Source organism: Uloborus diversus, chromosome 7 (assembly GCF_026930045.1).
Source record: "Uloborus diversus isolate 005 chromosome 7, Udiv.v.3.1, whole genome shotgun sequence".
NCBI lineage: Eukaryota > Metazoa > Arthropoda > Arachnida > Araneae > Uloboridae > Uloborus > Uloborus diversus.
Genome location: NC_072737.1, coordinates 2,142,073 through 2,153,508, shown reverse-complemented (window position 1 = coordinate 2,153,508; position 11,436 = coordinate 2,142,073).

Below are 11,436 nucleotides of genomic sequence, written 5' to 3'. Positions count from 1 at the left end.
TGTGACGTCACAAGTGATGCACTTGGTGCGCTACTTCATTGCCGCATTAAATGTTTACGCTTTGCTGTCCACCGCGTTGCCAGGTTATGATAATCTGCACTGTGCGCTAATGGAATCAGTGAATGGCATTTCATCACTTGTGATGTTATGTGCAGAAGCGTAAAAAAGGATTTTCAATTTGCGCACCGATTAAAATGATTGTTAAAAAAATGAACCATTTTTTAAAAATAATTTGACGAAGTTTAAATCCTATGTTTTTAAGCATGCTTTCAGAAAAAAAGCCTTTAAACTTTCGGAAACAACCACATTACAATTTTTCTATCAATATTGCAAATTGTTTAATTGTAACTTGAATGAGCACTAGGGGTACCTTTTTCTTGCAGAGCCGGAGATACTACTGAGCAATGCGAGTTGAAGAGTCTGAGATGCTGCTGAGACTCGCACCTTGTTTCTGCAGACTTTGAGCTGTTACTACTCTTAGAAAGTTGGTTGCGTAACTTCAGTTTATTAATTCCAATTTCTCATTAATACTGTAAGTTGTAATTTTGATGAGCGCTTCCCGTCTTTCGGGGGTACCATGTTTTTTGCAGAGTTGGAGATGCTACTCAACTTTGATAGTTACAGAAATCTTATCCTGTTCCTTGACGAATTTGAGGCGTTACTGCTCCTGGAACATTGGCTGACTGGCGCAGTGGATAAGTTTATAAATTCAGTTTGTCGATTACAATTTTCTTATTAATACTCTAAGTTTAATTGAAATTTAATGAGTGCTCCCTGTCTTTCGGGGATATCTTGTTTCTTGCAGAGTTTCAGCTAAACTCAGCTTGAGAAGTTACAGAAATCTTATCCTGTTTCTTGACGAATTTGAGCCATTGCTGCTGCTGGAACATTAGTTAATGACTAACCGAGTGGATAAGTTCATAAATTCAGTTTGTCAATGGGGTTGTTTCCTTCGGTAAAAAGTACCACTTAGTCACTGAAATTGATAGAATATATATATATTACTGGAGACAAAAAACTTATTTTCCCAACAGTTATTTATTTTTTTATCAGATTTTGGAAATACGGCGTATTTTTTGTGACGTCACAAGTGATACACTTGGTGCGCTACTTCATTGCCGCATTAAATGTTTACGCTTTGCTGTCCACCGCGTTGCCAGGTTATGATAATCTGCACTGTGCGCTAATGGAATCAGTGAATGGCATTTCATCACTTGTGATGTTATGTGCAGAAGCGTAAAAAAGGATTTTCAATTTGCGCACCGATTAAAATGATTGTTAAAAAAATGAACCATTTTTTAAAAATAATTTGACGAAGTTTAAATCCTATGTTTTTAAGCATGCTTTCAGAAAAAAAACCTTTAAACTTTCGGAAACAACCCCATTACAATTTTTCTATCAATATTGCAAATTGTTTAATTGTAACTTGAATGAGCACTAGGGGGTACCTTTTTCTTGCAGAGCCGGAGATACTACTGAGCAATGCGAGTTGAAGAGTCTGAGATGCTGCTGAGACTCGCACCTTGTTTCTGCAGACTTTGAGCTGTTACTACTCTTAGAAAGTTGGTTGCGTAACTTCAGTTTATTAATTCCAATTTCTCATTAATACTGTAAGTTGTAATTTTGATGAGCGCTTCCCGTCTTTCGGGGGTACCATGTTTTTTGCAGAGTTGGAGATGCTACTCAACTTTGATAGTTACAGAAATCTTATCATGTTCCTTGACGAATTTGAGGCGTTACTGCTCCTGGAACATTGGCTGACTGGCGCAGTGGATAAGTTTATAAATTCAGTTTGCCGATTACAATTTTCTTATTAATACTGTAAGTTTAATTGAAATTTTAATGAACGCTCCCTGCCTTTGGGGGGTATCTTGTTTCTTGCAGAGTTTAAAATGATACTCAGCTTGAGAAGTTACGGAAATCTTATCCTGTTCCTTGACGAATTTGAGGCGTTACTGCTCCTGGAACATTGGCTGACTGGCGCAGTGGATAAGTTTATAAATTCAGTTTGCCGATTACAATTTTCTTATTAATACTGTAAGTTTAATTGAAATTTTAATGAACGCTCCCTGTCTTGCTGGAGTACCAAATTTTTTGCAGAGTCAGAGATGCTAATCAGCTTTGTTATTAACAGAAATCTTATCCTGTTCCTCAACGAATGTGAGCCGTTACTGTTCCTGGAACATTGGTTGACTGGTACAGTGGACAAGTTAATAAATTCAGTTTGTCAATTATAATTTTGTTATTGATACTATAAATTGTTTAGTTGTAATTTTAATGAGCACTCCTTTTGTTTAGAAAGTACCTTGTTTTTTGCAGAATTTAAAATGCTAACCGGCTTGGGTAGTTACAGAATTCTTACCCTGTTTCTTGACGAATTGGAGCCATTGCTGCTGCAGGAACATGAGTTAATTACTAGCAGAGTGGGTGAGCTCATAAATGGGGTTGTTTCCTTCATTAAAAAGTACTACTTTTAGTCACTGAAACTGATAGAATAAGTAAAAAAAAAATAACGGAGCCAAAAAAACTTAATTTTTAAGTTATTTTTTACTTATTTTTTTCAATATCCGATTTTGGAAAAAAGGCGTATTCTTCATGACGTCACAAGTGATGTACTTTGGCGCGCTACTCCACTGCCACGCTAAATGACGTCAACTGCGTAGCCAGGTTATGATAATTTGCGCTGTGCGATAATGACATCAGTGAAAGGCATTTCTTCACTTGTGATGCCACGTGCAGAAGCGTAAAAAAATGAATTTCAATCTGCGAATTGTTAAAAAATATTAAACTTTAATATTTTTTAAATAAGTTGACAAATCTTCTGTTTTTAAGCATGCCCTTTCGGAAAAACCTTTAAAATTTCGGAAACAACCCCATTACAATCTTATTAATATTGCAAATTGTTTAATTGTAAATTGAATGAGGCCCTGTGGGGTACGTTGCATCTTGCATAGCCGTAGATACTACTGAGCAATAGGAGTTGCCGAGTCAGAGATGCTACTGAGCTTGAAGTTGCACAGATCTCGCATTCTGCGTTTTGCCGAGTTTGAGCTATATCTCACCATGGAATATTGCTTGTGTAACACCGTGAATACGTTTGTAAATTCAATTTATAAATTATTTTTTCAGTAAATAGTGTGTGTTAAGTTGCAATTTGAATGATCTCGAAATCTTATCTGTTGCAGATGTCGAGCTTGAAACATTGGTTTCACAACTATGGTTTGCAAAGTTTTATTTATCTATTGTTGTTTTGTGGCTAGTTCTGTAAATTGTTTAGCAATGTGATCTTAAAATATATCATATCATCTGTTTATTTCCTGCAATAACTTTTTATAGATTTTCGTAATTCTTTATAATTAAATATCAGTCCTTAGCTTTTTGTATTTTTATGTCTAAAAATCATTAATCTGACAGATTTATCTCAAGAAGTTAAATTTCTCACTCCAGTCGCAACTTTTGATGAATGCCTAACAAAACTGGGTCCAGAAAAGATGCTGTAAAAACAGTAAAGTATTGAACTAAGTACTGGATAATTTTTTGAATAGAATTTTTCTTTTTACACTGTTTTTACTAATCTAGCTCTCTTTCAAAATGTTTATTATTTACAAATTTTTCTAATTTCTGGTTAGTATGTTTTTTCATTTAAACCTACGCATATTTATTGATATGAGTCAAAATATAATTTAGTATATTTTCAGAAATAAGTATCCCTTGCATTGATTTAGCCGACTTCACTTCGCATTGACTCGGTTTTCAAGTTCTTGGCCATGCGTGGTTTAAGTTGCTGATTACATCAACAATTTCTCAGTTTTGAAGGCCTTAATTTTTTATAATTTGCACCTACTTACTTCTATTTTTGTCTATTTTAGCTCATCTATTAGTCTCTCACTTAGTTTTTTAAAAGCTGGCCGTTAAGAGAAAAGGCTGTGCATCAATTTGTAAGTATAGTTGTGCAACGAAGCGTCTTGCAAGTAGAGTTGTGCCGACGAAGCGTCTTGTAAGTAGAGTTGTGCCGACGAAGCGTCTTGTAAGTAGAGTTGTGCCGACGAAGCGTCTTGTAAGTAGAGTTGTGCCGACGAAGCGTCTTGTAAGTAGAGTTGTGCCGACGAAGCGTCTTGTAAGTAGAGTTGTGCCGACGAAGCGTCTTGTAAGTAGAGTTGTGCCGACGAAGCGTCTTGTAAGTAGAGTTGTGCCGACGAAGCGTCTTGTAAGTAGAGTTGTGCCGACGAAGCGTCTTGTAAGTAGAGTTGTGCCGACGAAGCGTCTTGTAAGTAGAGTTGTGCCGACGAAGCGTCTTGTAAGTAGAGTTGTGCCGACGAAGCGTCTTGTAAGTAGAGTTGTGCCGACGAAGCGTCTTGTAAGTAGAGTTGTGCCGACGAAGCGTCTTGTAAGTAGAGTTGTGCCGACGAAGCGTCTTGTAAGTAGAGTTGTGCCGACGAAGCGTCTTGTAAGTAGAGTTGTGCAGAGGAAGCGTCTTGTAAGTAGAGTTGTGCCGACGAAGCGTCTTGTAAGTAGAGTTGTGCCGACGAAGCGTCTTGTAAGTGGAGTTGTGCCGACGAAGCGTCTTGTAAGTAGAGTTGTGCCGACGAAGCGTCTTGTAAGTAGAGTTGTGGCGACGAAGCGTTTTGTAGGCATAGTTGTGGCGACGAAGCGTTTTGTAAGCATAGTTGTGGCGACGAAGCGTTTTGTAAGTATAGTTGTGGCGACGAAGCGTTTTGTAAGTACAGAAGGGGTACGATAAAGCGTTTTGTAAGTACGGAATGGGTACGACGAAGCGTCTTGTAAGTATGTGTACGTCGTCGACATCTTGTAAGTATAGTTGGTGCGCGACGAAAAGTCTAGGTAAGTATAGCTGGTGTGCGTCGGAACATCGTCTTGCAAGTACAATTGTTTTTGTCTTACATTTCTTTTTTAAAAAATAGCGATTTTTGTTAGTTCTATTCCCAATCTGCAAAAGTTCACTATATTTGTAGTTAATGTATTTTTATTTTGCTTTTTGATGTATTGTGAGTAGTGATCAAATTCGTTTGCTAATTACTCAATGAAATTTTCCTTTATTATGTTTCATGCATTTTGTATAGAATGTAATCAAATATTTTCAGAATTTTTGCAGACTCTTACATGATGACAGGTCAAAGACATACGTAAGTAGCCAATTTTTGACAATTTACAAAGCGGAATGTTTCAACGGTTGCTTATTCTTAAAAATGGTATTTTTTACAAGATTACAGGTAGACTCAAAACATATTTGCTAACTAATACATTCCCCTAAAGTGTGGAAAATTGATTGAAAATCTATCTTTCATTAAGAATGTTCATTTTCCATACTAAAGCATTCATGACATGTCTCCAATATTTGTTTTGGGAAGCACTATGAGAATGCTACGAGGGTAACAAACTATACAGTGAGGTAATTGCAAATGACCGCCACTTGCTGGGCCATTTCAGGAAAAAATTCTTTTATCAGGTGCTGCCCATAAAATGTGACTTTTTAAAAAACTTTTTGATTCAGTCTCCCCTCCCGTTGTCACAACTCATCACTAATCCTTATCCCCCCCTCAAAGCTTGACATCAGTTGTAGACCTCCCCCCTAGCGAGATTTGTGTCAATGTGCGTAGAGTTTAATTTCTTGGCAATCTTATTAGCACAACGAGATATAAAACTACAATTGTGCAGTCTTTATAAGATATTTAAATAGATTCGAATCAAAGTTGTTTCCTATTTTGGGTGCCATAAATCTATAGTATCAGTTTTGGAATATAATGATGGAAGAGTTGTCAATATTCATCCACAATGTCAACATGTTTCATTAGTATTCATTTCAAAGAATACCACTACATTTCATGTAATTGTAAATTTACGTTTAAAACAATGAATTACAATTTTTGCATGTAAAATAATAGGCATTATTTTTCATGTTCCATTACACATTACATGAAAATTGTGATATAATTTTAGTAGTAGTAGTAGGTTTTAATAATGAAAAAAAAAAAAAAAAAACACTTAGTTTAAAAACATCTGCACAATTAAATATTTCCTGATGATTCAAAAAATACACGCGTAATTGTTAGTTTTCATTTCTGTTGGCACTCCCGGAGTGCCTGTTTTTTTTCTCCCTCATGAAAGGCAGACGCTTTATTTCACAACTTATAAATTTGCTTCATTGTAGCTCTGTTAGTCTTTTCTCGCATAAATCTCATTATTCCTTTTTCTTCACAGATGACTTAAACCTGTTGCTAAAATCTGTAGTTTCTACATTAGCGCCATTCTGGGAGAAACTCTGGTAGTAGCCATACCCGATTAAAGTGCCAAGACCTTGAAGCGCAATAGACGTAAGCTCCATTTATCAACATTCGATAGTTTGGACCTAAACCAGGAGTTGAACAACACTTGATACAGAATCTCCATCGGCATTGAAAGAACATTTGTGGCCATGACGCAATAAATGTGCACCCGCGACCAATACCATACATGGAGGGTTTTCGACTGGCTAGTATCGAACCAGTGAGTTAGTCTAAGAGTCCGGTGCTTATCCCGCCAATCGTGCTTCCCCAACTTTTGATTTCTCCTTGTCTCACTCTCATGTCGAGTTGGAAACTAGATTATCAGGCTCTGGACATTCTTTCAGTCTTAACTACAATAATTGAATATATGACTTTCTAATGAGTTATTCACTTTGTCTTGTCAATACGGAACTAAAATTGTTATTTGCTGTGGTTTTTCAAGAATATACATGCTGAGAATATGAAAAGTTTATTAAGTACCAAATAAAACGATTTAGATTTAACATGTGTGATGTTTTCCTTGATTTTAAGTTACTGCCCAACCACGGATTGCATGGAATTTTCAAGTGTCCAGATAAGATGAATCTATGTAAATAAGGAGGAGACGTAAAAATTTGATGCGCATATTCCGCTCATTTGAATGAGACTCTACTTCTGCAAAAGTTACCATCGCTAAAAAAAATAATAGATTCGTCCATATTTCCGGCTGTAAAACGGATGTGTGTCTTTCCATACAATCCGTGGTCAGATAGTAGTGGGACATTATGATTTTAATATGCAATTGCCATTACATAGGGCAGAAGCTAAGGTGGGAATAAATAAAACTTATAGAATAAAAAAGAAGTTAAAAACACTTCTCGTATAGAACTGAGTTTGCATCGTGTCTTCATAAGTGGTGGTTAAATTGCAATTGACATATTTTTGTCATTGCAAGAAAGATTTATTCTGTATACAGTAAAACTCCAATTACCCGAGTCATCTGGGGTCGGACGCAATTCGAATGATTTAAAATTTAGATAATTGGATTTTTTTTTCGAAAAAAAGTCTCCTTAAATTATTTTGTATGGGAGAAAAAATATTTATTTTTGTTCATTTTTTATCTCTGTCAAATCAAACTGTCATAAGTTCTGCTGAGAGAATCGCAGTACTTTTGTTTTCATTTTATTTTCCTGAAATAGTAAAGAGATTCGGATGATTGGAGTTCGGATAATTGGGGTATTGCTGTATTTTTATTTGAGTGAAAACTGTTTAGTCTTTTGCATCGTGTTACCCCAATCTTCCTTTATTGAAAACAATGTCATCAATTAATCGGAAAATTAGAAAGTTATCATGTCTAAGTTGAGCATTTTTCTAAACTTTTTTTTGAGTAATCACGATTGCTTATTGTTCTCATTTGACGGTCCTTGGCGTTGTGGTTCCTTTTTCAGCTCGGACCAGGGGTCTCTGCAGCACGTCCGGCCCTGAGCACTGTCCCCCGGTAGCCGCATCTCCTGGTCGGTGGCGTCCATATCCTACACACGCTCACACACACGCAATCTTTTCATCCGCCGCGAAGTGGACAGCGAGAAGAGAAAACTCGTTTTTGACGTCATCGGGTACACTCCGCGGGACAATATCCACAGCGTATGCCCTAAGAACTGTGGTATGCCTTAGCTAAAATACAATTAAAGAATTTTTACTCCGTACAAGGATTGTTGAAGAGGCAGTTGAAGGGGCTGAGGCCGCTCCCAGACAAGGCTAAAAATCATTTATTATGAATAAGGATATGAATATTGTCTTCAAGGTTTGATTTCAATTTTCAAATGTCTCATAACATTTGACTACGGTTTCTTCAGAAATAAGCTCCTGCTCCTGCGCTAAATCTGTTGGCAGGTTATTTTCCCTTCACGTTATGCTAAAGTAAAGGTCACATTTTATAGAATCGAAAATATTTGTGGGTATTTGAAAGTATTGAAAGTATTTGAAAGTATTGAAAATGCCTTCACGTGCTGATTTCCTAGTTGCTGAAAAAGTTCTGGAAACTTAAGCTTCCCCTCAAGATTTTCAAAGAGCTCAAAACACACCCAAAATTTAGGAATACAACCTTTTTTTCTGTTTTGAAATGCTTTTTATTTATTTATTTATTTATTTTTATTGAATACTAACTTTGAAGCTGCTTCAATAAATAATTGGGGGAAGAATTTTAAAAAGTTAAGATAAAGAGCAAGACAAATTTTATAAAATGTGGTGTACGAAGTTATTTTTTAATGTAGGATTTGGTTCAACCCTGTCACAATGCAAATTTATGATATTTAATTAGTTTAGTAACGGCACTGTGAGACCGTAATAAATTTCCTTCAACCGTAAAATTACAATGCATTTAGATGTAAAGCATGAAATTTCTTTGTAAATATTATTCAATAGATTTAACTCTACAATTTCTTGAACACTGTATCCCCATGCTTAAAATATATAATAATTCGCATTGATGCGACAATGACTTAAAGATGGGAGAAGAGAGATTGAAAATGAGTATACTATATCGTGATTATCTCAATCGTGTATCTATTTTTGTAAAGAAGCTTTTTTTTTGTGATTATTTAAAGCTTTCAAATCAGATACATTAGTGTTTTTATGATTGTACAAAAGCTAGGCCATTTAATTGGTCTTCTGTATTGAAAGATCAATTGCCTGACCCATATAAAAAGGCTATTGAACTTTTTTCTTGAGTAAGAACATTTGGAAGAATCCGATATTTGAATGAAAAACTTTCTGAGGACAAAAGGTAAGCCGGCAGAATTTTTTTTATTTTTATTAATGGATTTTATCACAGAAGAAAACTTTGTAGAATATTGGGAAAGATTTCATTTATTACTGTAACGTAATGTTTTGGAGAATTCAGACATGAAGAAATTTTTCAGTCTACAAATAAGTTAGCTTTATAAATTTGGTGATAATCATTGAAACTTTAAATTTGGTTTACGTTGCTAAATTTCAATATGTTATTTTTAAATTGAAGTGATTGAAATGCTGATTAACAATTTCAGTAAACACCTATTAATCTGGACTTCGCTTTATCCGGAAAACCATTTGAATGTACATACGGTATAAAAAAAGAACGCGTTAGCGCAATAATGTATTTTTGTAAGGCTGTAACTTTATTTTTTTAACTTTTTCTAATGCAGTTTGATATTTCATTCTCTTTAATTCAAAATACAATTTTTACTGTGTTCAAGTATTTTACTTATGTATATTGGTTCAATTTATAGGTCATTTTGCTTAATTCGTTTTAAACAATCTAGATGACCTGGATCCTCAATTAGTCCAGGTTAATGAGGTTCTACTTCAGTTTTCAAATACAACGTTTGTTAAGATTCTTGGTCAGAGTTATAGTTACTTCGTGAAAAAAAACTTCCTCTAAAAATATCGGCAGTATTTAGATTCAAATGGGTTATCGCGAAATTCCAATATGTTTTAGTTATTCCTTATATCTATCTTATCTCTTTCATTTTCTTTGAGACAAGGTTGAAATAGCAATATTATTATTATTTTTTAAAGTCGAAACTGAAAAATTATGTACACACATGAGGAAACTTGACAAGCACAGTAAATTATTTTCATTTCTTTATAAGTTCAATTTTATTGCGCAGAATTTCCGCTTTCTACCCCTTTATAAAACATGCATATTGGATAAAGAATATCGAAAACTACACAATAGGAACTAAAAATTTGTATTGTAGATTTCTATTATGTTTATTGTCTTTGGTATCGCTTATTAACTTGTCGATAAGATTCAAAACATTTACCCTTGTATTTCATTTTTTTGAAGCTTAACCCTCAAGAAACTTTTAAACATAAAAACGGGGAAAGAGAGTGAAGAATTACGCACGCAAGCACTATACAAATGTCCCAGATCGAGTCTACCCAGTGACGTCACTGGCACTTTCCCCCTCGTTCCTACTTTCGCGGCGCTAAAGAGCCAGCCCTTCTAACTTCTATAGTCCTGCCCAAATATACACACGTAACCCCCAGGAGGAAGGGCAGGCTTGGGGGGACAGGAGTCATTTCTAGTAACAATAAGTCCAATGAGTAGGGTCCTGTCGTGATTGCGAAAAACATAATTTGAATTCAAAATTTCAGAATTCAAAAAAAAATTTTTGGCTCGCTATGGATATTTTCATTTATTCAGACTTACTTTGGGTCATGTCAATTAACTTTTCAAATTTCTTAGTTAACTAGAAAATCGCCTGTTAAGATATGACAAGTGACAATTCTACATTTGAACGCAGCAATTGCCTGTTTCGTGGTATTTCGATAGTTGAAGTTTTAACTCTAACACCAGTGGATTAACCCTGAACTCCAGTAGATAACCCTAACTCCAGTTAATGATATCCAGGATTAAAACTACACTCCAGTTCATTGTTGACCCCCCTTTTTCGTTTTTTATTCCCCTGAAATAAGTCTTACCAGTAAAAGTTAAGTGACCCCGGATCCAGTTCAGCGTTATAACAAAGTCTTTCTATGGTTTTTAAACATTACCAAAACATATCAAATTATCATGCCGTGGAGCGAGTTTCAGTGTTCATGACGTCAGGAGCGTTACTCCATCATTGGCTATTATATATATATGAGGAGTTGACTTTTTGAAGAAGTTAGAAGGATCAAAGCTAGCATTTCTCGACAAGGTTACGAAATGAAAGTTTTTTGCTCTTTAATTAAGCAAAAAAGTTTTCAATATGTTTTTACACTAGAAAAATCAATCCATACAATTTAGGGGCTAGACTACCGCATAAGAGCCAGTAAGATAGCAAAATATTATAGCAACTAAAATTAGAACAAAATCGACAAAGAAAGAAAAGAACTAGATTGCAATAAAATGATCAGAAGAAACTCAATCTTAAAGACTCTTTTAGTTCTGGCGTTCTAGTCTAGCTTGCTTATCCCTCTAAGTTTCTGGGTCTCTTTGACAAGTTCTGGGCACATAAGATGTTTAGCGTTAATGCCCGACTTATATACTCTTTCACGATTAACTACTAAGCCGATCATAAAGAAATTTTGTACACATTTTGTTAGGGAGGCAGAATAAAACATGGATTTTCTTTTTTTGAATGAAAAGTCTATGATTTTTATTCAAATTTTATAGAAAATCATAATTTTTCGAGCTTTTCGAAAG